Genomic DNA, 14,566 nt, shown 5'->3' on the forward strand with positions numbered 1-14,566 from the left:
CAAAGAAAAAGCAAGTAGGGATGGTTGGAGACCTTCTCACTTAACACATTTTCCTAAGGCTGGCCAAGACTGGTGGTATGGAAACCAATTCCATAATAAGGTTTTAATTTAGAGAAACTGATGATTGGAAAGTGGACAAATTTCACTATTTGGGGAGGAAACCGGGTGGGTCTCAAATCTAGATTTTAATGATTTTAAAAATGCAATAAACAAAGCATGATAGTGCTACTTTTTACATCCACGTATTCCCAACATTTAGGGGATAAGTTGAGTTTTGGAGAAATTCACATGTGCTATTGTGTTTTCTGTTTAAAAGTTACACAATATTAAAAGAATTCATCATTATCTTTATAATGAATGCCATCACTGTCTCCATTGCACATTTGCTTTGTGGATGTTGTATGCATCTCTAGGCTCTGTAGGTCCCTTTTTCTTTCTAGGTGGCAGCTTCATGATCGTCTTTCAATTGAATGCATTTTGTTTTTAAATCATCCCCTCTTCTGGAATTGTAAAATGACACGATAACTCGGGAGTTCAAACAGGTTTTTTAAGGGCGTTTGATTTTAATATAACAAGAGAAATGAAAAAAACAACAAAAGAGTTAATTAAAAAACAAAACAAGAGAAATGAGCTCCTTGGAGGTAAGTCTCCGGGAAGGACTGTGGAAATTCATTCAGTGCTGGCATTTTGAAGATTAGGTTACAGAGGATTTTAAAACTTTTTTTTTGAAATGTCTTTTCTACAAATTCTAGCTTAGGTCAAGAAGGCAATCAGATATCTGATCTGAATCCATATTTTTGGAACAAGATGCAATGAAATGACCCACTGGGTCAACTTTTACAGAAGCATCTGTAGAAGCTCCAGTAGAGAAAAGTCTGTTTCAGTATCTCTTTCTCTTTCTGACTCAGGCTGGAGTCATTATTTCCATATCTGGGAAGTGATTATCAGCCCAATTTGTACTTATGAATTTGACAAAAGTTATAAGTGAGTAATGATTAATTTAAATGAAATACTAGTGACCTTATTCCCTATACATTGCCACTGGCATGAAATTGGTAAAATCTATGGAAGAAAACTGTGTAGTTTAGCCAAAACCTGCCTCAGGGATTAATCCAAGGAGAGAGAAAAAAAATGATCTCTTTTTTAAGAAGTAATCTTTGAAATGCTATCCAAATTGTACAAACAAAATATATACGAAAAACGTGGAGTAGAAAATGAAATAGAGTACCTTAACTTGATAGAATATTAAATAAGTATGAAAAAGGTAATTATGAAGTCTAAGGAGTCATACATGTGAAAAATTTTTGTTTTTTGACACAGTAGTGAAAAAGATACAGACTTCTATCTCTGCTGTATTCATAGCTATACAAGTTACCTCATTAATGTCACCACTATAATATTTGTGCTGCAAGTAGTTGTTAACAACTGTAGAGTAAGAAGTGACTAAGGCCATGCCCAAGATTAAGGAAAGCCCCAAAACCCACCCAGAAATCAAACACAATTCCCAGAGAGCATGAAGGGCAGAAGACCTCCAGGCATGGCTTGTCCCTTAGTGTACTCTTTGATGTTTCAGGACTTTGATTCTTTATATTTTTTCCTTTCCTTTTTATTTTTTTTAAGATTTTATTTATTTATTCATAGAGATAGAGAGAGAAAGAGAGAGAGAGGCAGAGACACAGGCAGAGGGAAGAGAAGCAAGCATCATACAGAGAGCCTGACGTGGGACTCGATCCAGGTCTCCAGGATCAGGCCCTGGGCTGCAGGCAGCGCGCTAAACCACTGCACTATCAGGGCTGCCCTCCTTTCATTTTTAAAGAAGATTTGAGGAGAGAAATAAAACTGTTGATGATAGAATGTGACAGTTATATATTTCAAAACTTGATAGCGTTAAAAACAAAACAAGCCCTAAATGGAGTCACTTGTGCTAAGCCTCATGTCATCACACTGAGATTTAACCTAATTAGAATTTCTCCTCTCCCAGAAAGGAAATCTTAAGCCAGTAGATCAGGAATCACTTAATCACACAATTTCGGTAACCTTCTAATAGACTCTGTTATCCCTTAAAGGAAAATGATTTTCTTGTAAAAACTGACTTTTTTGGTCTAGTATAACTTCCTTGTTTCTGCCCCTTTTTTCCTATAAAAGTCTTTCATTTCGTACAGCCCCTTAAACTCCTTTCTATCTACTGGCTTGGTTGCTCCCAAATTCATGAATTGTTGAGTAAAGCCATAAGATCTTTAAAATTTACTCGGTTGAATTTCATTTTTTAACAATAGGATGAAGCACATTTTCTCAAACTTAGCAGACTGTAATGTTTATGTTCTCACTCTGCATGATGAAACCCAGCCCATACAGATGTCCTGGGGACAAATGCTGAGGCAGTCCTTCATACTAGGATACCAGCACAGGTGCTTGCTGTACTTGGGGAGCAAACAGACATCATTGGCAATTTAGTAGGTGGATATATTTATGCGTAAACAAATCAAATCAGTAGTTCTATGGCTTAAGTCTAGGGGTATTAAATCACCAGCACTAATTTTTTGGGGGGTCATGAAAATCAATATTTGCTTACTTTTCCAGGAGATTCTTTATATTGACTGTGGAAAAAGACAGTCAACTATGCATATATTGTGGGCATCCTTTCAGACACCCATCTTAGGAGCCACAAGAAGAGAAATAGGTTGAAAGAACAGAAATCACAGGTGGAAAAAAAAAAAAAGAAATCACAGGTGAGAAAATGAAACACGATCTCCTCATTAAATGGGCTTGGGAAAACTGGATATCCAATTGCAAAATAATTAAATTGGACCTTTATCATATACCATGTGTAAAAATTAACTCAAGGTTAAAGATGTAAACAATTATATATTTAAATATTTAAATATAAGAACTGGAACTGTAACACTCAGAAGAAAACATAGAGGAAAAGCTTCATGATACTGTTCTTGGCAATGATTTCATGGATATAACAGCAAAAGCAAAAAAAAAAAAAAATAACAGCAAAAGCATAGCAACAAAAGCAAACAAAGACAAATAGGACTACATCAAACCAAAAAGCTTCTACACAGCAATGGAAACTATCAGTAGAGTGAAAAGGCAATCTACACAACTGGAGAAAATATTTGCAAACCACCAGATATCATGTATTTGATAAGGAATTAATATCCAAAATATATAAGTAACTATTACAACTCAAAAGCATAAAATAAATTCAATTAAAAATTAGGGAAAGGACTTGAAGGTATATTTCTCCAAATTGCTACAAATGTCCAAAAGGTATATAAAAGATGCTTAATGTTGCTAATAATCAGGGAAATGCAAATCCAAACCACAACCAGATATCACTTCACACCTGTTAGGATGGTTATTATTAAAAAACTTGGTTATGATGTGGAGTAATTGAAGGCTTTGTACATTGTTGGTGAGACTATAAAGTGGTGTAGCCCCTATGAAAAATGGTATGGCAACTCTTAAGAAAATTTAAAATAGAATTACCATATGATACATCAATCTCACTCCTAGGTATACACCTGAAAGTTGAAGTCAGATCTTGAAAATGTATCTATACTCCCATGCTCATATACAACACTCAAGATATGGAAATAACCTAAGTATCCACTGGATGAATGGATGAAGAAAATATGATATATACATACATTGGAATATTATAAGAAAGATGCTCTGCCTTATATGACAATATAAATGAACTTTGAGGACATTGTGCTAAGTGAGGTAAGTCAGTTACAGGACAAATTCTGCATCATTCCACTTAAATGAGGTATCTAAAATAGTCAAATTCATAGAAACAGATAGTAGAATGGTGGTTGCCAAGGAGGGGAAATAGGGAGTTGCTCTTAAATAAATAAATAAATAAATAAATAAATAAGTTTCTATTTCGCAAGATCAATATGTTCTAGAGATCTGGTGTACAACACTGAACCTATAGTTAACAACACTCCATTGTGCACTTAAAATTTTTTTAAGAGGGTAGATATTTTTAAGTGTGCTTATAATAATAGCAATAATAATAACTATGAGAAATCTGGGAAGGTGGAAGGTATCTGTCCTCTCATGCAAGAAGAAATAGTTGTGGGAACAGGATATATTGCCAGAAAACTCACATATGGGGGATGAGCCCCTTTCTCTATTTCCCACATGAGTCTAGGTGAGTGTGAGATTGGAATTGTAATCCAGGTAGGTAAAATTTGGTCTAGTCACTTTTAGCTTGGCAATTTAGCAGGTGTCCCATTGCTATGTGGGTAAACCCCTGACAAACAAGCCCTTGTCTACTCACCCAAGACTTTCCGTCTACTTCCCAGAAGACAGATTGTGCACTATTGCGGTGGTGGGTTTGGAAAACAATGCCAGCTGAGGGAGAGAGTAATATTCAAGTGGTGATCTGGGAGGTATAGGGAACAAAAAGCAGTGAGTGGAGGTAGCAGATTGCCTTTATGTGTATACTGCATTCCAACTTTGTCCTACAAAGCATCCTGAAAAATGACAACAGAGAGTGGCTGCTCTTGGACAGAAAAATGTTTGAGTGGAGAACAATGGGACTAGAAGATACCTCCATAGGGTCAGATTTATGAGTGATTCTCTGTTTTGAGGAATGGTCCTCCTATTTCTCAAGCTCACCAAGAGGGCCAAGGTGCTTGGCCTTCCCCCCAAGTTGATAGCACTAGCTGAAATAGTGGACCATCCCAAGGAATAAAGACGAGCTCACAGGGAAAATTATGAGACAAATGTCAAACAGACAACCATTGAAACAACACTTAATAGATAAAACAAAAACTAGTTAAACACTAAGAACATAACTTTTTAATTTTTTAAAAGATTTTATTTATTTATTTGAGACAGAGTGCAGAGTGAGAGGGAGATAGAGAGCAAAGTGTGGGGTGGGGTGGGCAGAAGGAGACAAAGAAGCAGGTTTCCCATGGAGCAGGGAGCCTCATGTGGGGCTCAATCTTAGGACTCTAGAACCACAACCTGAGCCAAAGGCAGATGCTTAACTGACTGAGTCACCCAGGCAACCCAAGAACATAAATTTATTTTTTATTTATTTTTAAAATGTATTTATTCAGAGAGAGAGAGAGAGAGAGAAGCAGAGACACAGGCAGGCTCCATGCAGGGAGCCCAATGTGGGACTTGATCTGGCATCTCCAGGATCATACCCCCAGTTGCAGGCGGCACTGAACCGCTGCAACACCAGGGCTGCCCAAGAACATAAATTTAAAAGAAGCATAATGACTATCCTTAGAGGGATGAAGGAGAATATTGGCAACATTTAATCATATGCAGCTAAATTTTAGTTAATACCAGTGTGTTAGTGAAGAGTAGCCGAGACAGGCCATCTGGAGGAGAATGAGTGCATGTCACAGTTCTTACCTTGTATGAGAAGGTGTAAACTTTGATGATCTTTAAACATTTGTATGGGAAAATAACTAAGTATGGTTTCAATTATTTAAGAGTAACCACTAGAATAATGAAAGAGTTTTAAACAAGTAGAAGATAAATTTATATATCAAAAGGAAAGTAAGAGAAGATAAGAAACAAAATTAAGGATGGTAAATGGAAAACATAAATTAAGATGGTGAAAATAAGTCCTATTAAAACCATTATTACAAAAGACATAAGTGGGCTAAATAGTCTGTTCCAAAGGTGTGTAGGTTGAATTTTGAAAAAGATTTCAGTTTATATTTATAAGCAATCTCAGTTTATTTTTATATAGACACACATGAGACTAAAAAAAAGAATATAAGAAGATTAAAAATAAATGAATGCAGAAACATACATTAGAACTAAAAGTAAGCCAGTGTAGCAATTACATCAGACAATGGTAAAATTTTTAAGGAAAGAAGGAAAGGTGGGATCCCAACATGAAGGAAAGATGAGATTTTTTTACAATAGAGTTAAGGAACTATTTAAAACTAATATTTGTTTTCCCTTGATATAAAGAACCTAGAAGATAAAAATCCTGAATCTATTGAAACCTAATAATATGGCCTTAGCAAATATAAAAACAGATGCAATCATAGGGAGAAACAGATAACTGTATAATTATAGTTAGATTTAACCCATCCTATTTTAACTTGGCAAATCAATATCATAAGGTTAGCTGTACCATAAATCTCTCACTAAATAAATTAAAGGCAAAAGACAAAGAACAGCAAAAACAAACAAAAAATAGTTGAGCTGAACAAAAGAATCAAAAGCTGGTTCTTTGAAAGGATTTAACATAGACAAAGCTCTGGTAAAATCGATCGAAGAATAAAAAAAGAAGGGACAATCTTTTTAAAGTACAAAATGAATAAAAGAAATAATTTCCAAAGAAGTGCTGATGGGAGCTCTCCTGCTCATCTGCTAGAAGTAAACACTATCCTAGCCATTGCTTTGAAAAAATCTGGTAGTTTCTAATGAGACTGAGTATATAGATATCGTACAACTCAGGAACTCTACTATTCTTTTTATATTCTCCAAGAAATCTGCCCAGATATCCACAGAGATATGGGCATTGAAGTAAAGAATCAGAAGCAGCCCAGGAGTTCAACAGTAGGGGAATGGGTAAATAGGGTGTGTTGTGTGTAGAGGATGGAATGCAATGAAAACAGAAGGAGAAAGTATATCCTTGCATACATGACAGCAAAAATAAATGTTGCTGTGAAAAGAGCAATGCGTAGATGAGATTTATTGCATAATGAGCATGCAAATAAATTAAAACTCACACAACCAAGAATACCATATATGGATGAACGCATGGAGATTCATTCATGGCAAGCAAAGTGCAAAGACATGTAGCAAATGTCAGTGGTTTCCATGGTGGGGAGGTATGGAATGGGATCAGGGGTAGGGTTGAAAAGGGGAAAGTTCATGCTAAAATTGAGCCAGTGTTCTCGCCACTGATGCTAATGTTCGAGAATCAGGCATATGACAACTCAATTCTTGCTCCTCAGGGCCACCCTTCAAAAGAAAAAGAAGGGGAAGGAGACAGAGGAGAAGGAGAAGAAGCAGAAGGAAAAAAAGCTCCTTCCCTCAAATATGTAGCCTTTGTTTTGCCTTACTGCCACACTATGCTCAACCCTCACAATATAAATCAGGAGGAATGCCATCTCCCTGATTTGTCCTCCCTGCACACTGATTGACAAAATTCCAGTACTCAGAACTGCCGTTTGTCCAGTGCTCCTTATTTTAAAAAGAGAAGTCTCATAGATTATGTCACTGGATCCATGCAATAACTTGCAAGACAGGCAAAGAAGACAGCATTACTGGTAGGCTCATTTGATAGAGGCCATTGGTTTTCAAGGGGGGGGGCGCGGTTAGGGACTTACCCAGAGGCACACAGCTGGCTTTAAACCACACCACACTTTTTCTTCTTCCACGCTGCCTCCTTATATCCTGGTAGGCTGGACAACAAGCAGCTTCAGTCTTTGTACTTTGACTTGTCCAACACTCCAGACTTAGTTCTTTGCTGCAGTTGAATTAACTCCCATTTTTATACTACATTCCTCTGCTTTCACCTCCTATATATTTATTTGCAAAATATTTACCTGCAGATAGTATTTTTGGAGTGTCTGAGTTGTATTCAAATGGAGATTGCTCAAAAAATAACTTTTGGTGTGACAATTTGCAACTAAGTGAATTCCCTGGGACTTAGCCTGTCATCTGCAAGATAAGGGTTGAACTCCATGAAAATTCCTCTTTTAGTTCTTTCATTTCATGAATCTAGGAATGTAATCTTAAAGACACACTAAAATCAGCCTCTTTCTTGATTTCCGAACCTGCAAACTTTTTTCATTCTCCAGTCTCTGTTGCTTCTGTATCATTATCATTTAATGTAAAAACAGTATGTTTTAGTAAGAACAAAAAACCCAATACCTTAAAATGAATCCTCAAATTGTATTGCAATTTTCTCTTACTAAAGTAATTCCTCTTATACTTGCCTTCTGTGCTCGGGGACAGATAGACACAACTATACAAAGAGCTGTAAAGCACTTTGTGAGAGTTTGAAGGTGGCTCTTCCTCCCCTGCTCTTGGGCTGAAAGGAGCAGAAACGTGGGTACATGGGCACAGGTCCCCCAATTGGCCTCACTATTAGCTCTATGGGACAATGTATGGCATCTGCTGTTTTGAGACACCTGCCATTTCTTTTCCTCAGTTTCATTAAAAATTCTACTTGAAACTGAGAATGAAACACAGTTACACGCCAATCTCCACCTCTTACTTCAATCACAATGTCTATTTATTGGGTGATTTGCGGCACAATGGAATATTCATATGGAAAAATGTCAGATATGCTATAAAGGGAAGCTAGTATTTCTGAAGTAAACAAAAACCGTAATGACAATATGTAATAAATTGTAATTTATGCAAACCTGGAAGCACTCACATCCTTGGCATACATTTTTCTGTTCCACCTAGAGGATATTATATCTGTCTGTTAAGACATGATTTAGCATTTAGCAAGGAATTTTGGTACTATCAAGGAAAACAGGAATTTCAATAAAAGCCAAGATCTTCTAAGAAGCAGGTAGTTCCAGTCAATAGGGAGTTTAGATGATGTCAGTAGGGGTTTGAATCCTGGCTGTGCCCCTTATTGACCATGTGGCCTTGAGCAAGTCAATGACCTTTCTTTTCTTAGATTTTTCTCATCTAAAAAAGAAGATAATCACATGACCTACTTTATGGAGACTTTGCGACTGGTGAGTGAGTATATGTAAGGCATTTAGAAGAACACTCAGCACATAGAAAGCACTGGATTGAAATGAGCCATATTCCTTTGTCATTGCTATTTTTATTATTCACCAGGAGACATCAATCCTTGTTTTGGCAGAGATGGGTAAACGATGGAATTACTTATATGAAATAGGATACATTCCCACTTAAATGCAAGTATCAGTTCGTTCATTTTTACTGCTGTGTGGTATCCCATTGTATGAGTATACCAAAATGTGCTTGTCCATTCACCAGTTGCAAAATATTTGAGTTCTTTTCATTTTTGGTAATTATGAATCAGAAACCTCTCATCTCAGGGTTTATACAATGACAAACATTTGTAAGAATATTTGTAAGTTTCCCTGTGGAAAAAATCAGTAGGAGCTATTGAACTGGACCTTGACGTAAGCTTCCCTTAGTCTACATTTTCCAACCAGGTTAGCCCTCCATGAACTTGACACTCATCTCATTATCCAGTGTTTAAAGTGATCCAGTTTGATTGTCTTCCACAGTTTCTTTTTGTTCATCTAAATGGAAATAAGGACAAAAAGGAAAAAGGTGGCTTAGACTATAGCAATACAGACAATTTCTCAAGTTTCCAGCTTACAATGAATATTTACTTCTACGATTTCTGTTCTCTTGCTTCATTTTCTCACTTTGCTAGGATTCAGTACCTGTGTGGGTTATAAAGTGCCTTTCCCATTTTCATTTGTAATGTAGATTTTTAAATTCTTTAATATTCTTCAGTTTTATATAACCATGCTGTTTTGTGAATATTTTAGTAAGCGATTCCTTTTCAAACTTATTTTGCAAAGATATGCTTTTGCTTTCTCATTAACATTAATAGACTTTTGGTGGCAAAACCCATCCATTATATATAGAATTGCCAGTTTCTATGCATAGACTGAGAGATTATAGCCTTATTAAAAAGTTCAGTGTAAAATATTGGGTCTTTTTCCTTACTTTTTATCCATGATTATTCAAGTAGACCTTAACAAATCATTCTATTTCTGTGCTTGGGCCTTCAGTGTGTCTGTGGGATTTTAAGACATGTACTAAATGAATGTGTGGAAGTTCTGATCACCAGAGGATAAGGCTGATGGCAGGCGTGGGGATGGGGGTGTGTGGAGATCTTTAAAGCAGCACCTGCTTGTCTTCACAAACTACCTTCCCTGGGCTTCCTTTCACATTTGCTGAGATTTTCAAGAATCCAACATCATTTTGAGGCATCCTTGTTGTTGTGCCCAAGATTACGTATCCAAGAAACCACCAAGGAGCCAACACTGATGCAAACACACGAGGGTTTATTTACAAATTTGAGCTTGGGTCCAAGTATACCCGACACAGCACAGCGGAGCAGGGATTTGGACCCCCCTCCCCCCCAGGTGGGTTCCTGCTTAGTTTTATGGGCTGGTCTAGGGGACCTCCAGGAGGGGTCGAGGAATTTTTCAAGTTCTGTTTACATTCTGATATGGGGCTTTCAAGGGCATTGAGCTCTGTTCTCATTTTAATATGGGGGTTCCTGCCACTGGCTTGAGCTCTGTTCTCATTCTAATATGGAACTTTCTAGGGCGTTAAGCTGTAAGCTGTTTTTTCCCCTGTAACTGAAGTAATGTAAGTTTCAGCTCTTCTTCACAGGGGCCTGAGATGGCTGTACTTGTGCTGACGCTGAACTTAAGGTGGAATGGCCTTAATTTTCTCGGCCTCCACACTTGTATCTCCTTCATAGCTAATATTTGACATATGCTCCCTTCCAGCTTCTAAGGAATGAATGTAGTTCAAGCCAATTTAAATAGGAAGTTCAGGGCAGCCCAGGTGGATCAGCGGTTTAGTGCCGCCTTCAGCCCGGGATGTGATCCTGGAGACCCCCAGGATAGAGTCCCGTGTCAGACTCCCTGCATGGAGCCTGCTTCTCCCTCTGGCTGTGTCTCTGCCTCTCTCTCTCTCTCTCTCTGTGCCTCTAATGAATAAATAAACAAACTCTTTAAAAAAAATAGGAAGTTCAGAGGAAGAATGTTGACTCCTGCTAGTGTGTGCCAGTCATAGGCACCCAAGAGCCCTGTGGATCTCCCACTCATTCATCTGGTAAGGGTGGCAACTTCCCCGTGGAGTCCCAGGGAGCAGAGAGAGGATGAGGCAGGCCGCCAAAGCATGTCCTTCTCTTGAGTGCTTTTATTTAACTGGACAACCCCCCTGAGAGGACTGTGCTGTAGAAATGGTATTCTCCAGAGCTGGCTCCCAGGGGCCAGCCCACAGGCTACAATATTTATTGAATTGAATTGACTTAAGCTTCTTATTAAAAGGACCAGCACAAATGTTTTGGAATTTTTTTAATTCTCTTCCTTTCCTCAGTTGACTGCAGAACCTTTGTTCCTATCATTACAGATTCTCCAGCAATGGTTTCAAAACACAGGGTACCCTAATGGGTACTTCTAATCTTTATATCTTTCCTTTGTTGTACCACAGAAGGAGTGCTTCTTTCCAGCCTCTCCACCTGTGCCTTTAGGGTCTGCCTCTCTTGGCCTTTCCATGGAAATGAGCCTTTTCACACCTGAAATTTCCTGTCTTCAAACTCTGTCCCTAGCCGATGAATTAAGGGCACTTTTCATGTTTCTTTATGCATCGACACTCAGATGTGAAAAGGTATATTCTTTTGGGTACAGGGATTAAAAGAAAACTCTCAATTACTTTTCTTGATTACATCAGTGATTGAGACAGTTTATGAAAAGTAAGAGTCACCCTCTTTAATGTATGATTCTGTCCGTCAGCTTTTATAGTCATGTAGCCACCAACACGATTAAGATCCTAGCTAGTCCCATGAACCCAAAAAGCTGTTTGATGCCAGTTTGCAGCCAATCCTCCACCCAGCCTCACCCCTGACAATCCAGATCTGTTTTCTTCTCCCAGTTTTTCCTTACACATCATATAAAATGATTCATAAAGCATTAGTCTTTTGAGTCTTCTTTCTTTTTTCTTTTAACTTTTTCATTGTTTTTGTAAAGCTCCTCATTAATACACACTGCATACTACATACATACATGTATACATACATGATACACTGCATAACCTTCTAGCAGAAGTAGATGAGCCTAACCCAGTTATTTTTAGTAAATAGTAGAATGTTTTTTTAATGGATAGTCTCCAAACCCTTTGACACATAGTAATGATTAACTCTAGAGATACACCTATCTCTTCCCATCAAACTCCACTGATGTGAATAATGGACAAGTCTTTTTGCCTTGATCCCGTTAGTGAACCCATGGATCTATTGCACAGTGGCTACTACAGGGATGAGCAAGCACATGGCTAATCCCAGGCAGCATCTTCAACCACAGTGCACCACGGTTGCCAAGAAATCTTCTTTCTTTCATTTAGCCTCATGCATTTGAGACTCACCTATAGGGTTGCATGTATCAGTAATTAATTTTTTAAATTGTGAGGTATCCCATATTGTGATTGTACCAGTTTGCTTATCTACTCACCAGCTGAGGGCCATTTGGGTCATTTCCAGTTTTGATCATTGTGAATGAATCCACTGTAAACATTCATTTGTTGTGAAACTCAGTTTTCATTTCACTTGCATGAATACCTAGTTGTGCGATCTTTGGGTCATATGGTAAGTGTGTGTCTCACTTTATAAGAAATTGCCAAACTGGGGAACCCTGGGTGACGCAGCGGTTTGGTGCCTGCCTTTGGCCCAGGGTGCGATCCTGGAGACCCGGGATTGAATCCCACGTCGGGCTCCCGGTGCATGGAGCCTGCTTCTCCCTCTGCCTATGTCTCTGCCTCTCTCTCTCTCTCTGTGTGCTCTGTGTGACTATCATAAATAAATTTTTAAAAAAATTAAAAAAAAAAAAAAAGAAATTGCCAAACTGTTTTCCAAAGTAGTTGCAACTTTTGCATTGTCACTGGCTTTGCATGAGCATTCCAGTCACTCTACATCCCTGCTTGGTATTAACAATTAACAATTTGTTGGTGTTGTTTGAAGTTTAACTCTTCTAATAAGCATGTAGTGTTTATCTCACTGTGGCTTTACTTTGGTTTTTTTCTACTGACTAATGATGATGAAACATGTTTTCTTTCTTTTTTTTGAAACATGTTTTCATGTGCTTATTTTCCGTACATATATTTCCTTGCTTAAGTATCTGTATAAATCCTCCTCCCATTTTTATTTTTTTATTTTTTATTTTCCCCCCCTCCCATTTTTAATAAGGTGATTTATTGATATTTAGTTTTGAGAGCTCTTTATATCTTTTATACACAAATTAATTATCAAATATACTCTTCGTAAGTATTTTCTTCTGGTCAGCAGCTCGCTTTTTAAATTTTATTAATGGAGTCTTTCAGTGAAAAAGGGTTTTTATTTCTGATGAAGTTCAATTAATTGATTTTTTTTTTCATTTATGGCTCATGTTTTTGGTGTTTAAGAAACCTTTGCCTAAATCAAGGTCACTGGTAGTTTTCCTGTGTTTCCTAGTAGAAATGTGATAGTTTTAGATTTAGGTTATGGGTTAGTGATTGTAAATGGTGCAAGGTCTGGGCATTTTTATTTATTTATTTGTTTATTTATTCACAGATATCCAATGGTTCCAACACTATTCGTTGAGAAAACTAGTCTTCCCCTTATTAAGTTACCTTTGCAACTTTGTTGGAAATAATTTGATCATTTACATGTGAATCCATTTGTATGCTCCCTATTTTGTTGAATTGATTTATCTATCTTTTTCGTCAATACTAAATTATCCTGATCACTAGAGTTTTATAAAAAGGCTTAAATTTAGGTGGTGCTGAGTCCTTAAACTTTGTTCTTCTTCTTCTTTTAAATTGTTTTGATTATTTTACTTTTTAAAAAATTATTCTACTTTCTTTGCCTTTTCGTATGTTTTATAATCAACTAATCAATTTCAACAAAAATTTCTTCTGAGATTTTGAGTAGGATTGCATTGGATCTATAGAACAATTTTAGGGAAATTGTCAATATGGAACCGTCTAATTAATGAGTACCATGTACCTCTCCACTTATTCAGTATTTTCCCCATATCTTTCCTCTGTTTTGCTGTTTTCAGCATAGAAACCTTACATATCTTCTGTGTGTGTGTTTTTTTTAAAGATTTTATTTATTTATTCATGGAAGACAGACAGAGAGAGAGAGAGGCAGAGACACAGGCAGAGGGAGAAGCAGTCTCCATGCAGGAAGCCTAAAGTGGGACTCGATCCTGGGTCTCCAGGATCCCGCCCTGGGCTAAAGGCGGCGCTAAACCACTGAACCACCAGGGCTGCCCCATATCTTCTGTTATATTTAAAACTAAGTATTTCATTTCTTTGCTCCTCCAATAAATATTAGGATTTTAGGTTAACTGACTTACTTCATCATTTTCTGTTATCACCATTGTTTCTTGAATTTTTTTCATTTGCTTTTTCTACTTTACTTTTCTGTTTTATTTCCCTCCCTCCCTTTCTCTCATACCATCATTAGAATCATTTGTGCATACTATTTCATAAGATTTTTCCCTATATCTTTATTTTTAATGCCTCCATCCTTCGAAAACTTGCAACTATTTACTTATGTCAAACACTTAAGTTTTAACTAGTTAGTGAAACCAGTGAACCTCTTTGTGCATATGACTTTTTAAAGAGGATGTATCTTTGTTCCTTATTGAAAAACTTTTGATGGCAAATCATTTAAGGGAAAGCTCATGATTAATCTACTCAATCATAAATATATGGCAATATTAAGAGTTAAAAAATGTTGAACTATATGAGAAGACAATAAACTGAAATATAAATTATCTGTATACATGTACAGTGTTGCTAAGGCCTTCTGTTATTAACTAGATTAGAGTGGCACAGTGTTTCC

At 37.1% G+C, this 14,566-nt stretch overlaps 1 pseudogene; it reads right to left on the reverse strand.

Annotated features, from left to right (window-relative positions):
- Positions 1 to 11,836: 11,836 nt before the first annotated feature.
- LOC121477401 lies at positions 11,837 to 12,080 on the reverse strand (annotated as a pseudogene).
- Positions 12,081 to 14,566: the final 2,486 nt, after the last annotated feature.

The sequence above is a fragment of the Vulpes lagopus genome, chromosome 17 (assembly GCF_018345385.1).
Source record: "Vulpes lagopus strain Blue_001 chromosome 17, ASM1834538v1, whole genome shotgun sequence".
NCBI lineage: Eukaryota > Metazoa > Chordata > Mammalia > Carnivora > Canidae > Vulpes > Vulpes lagopus.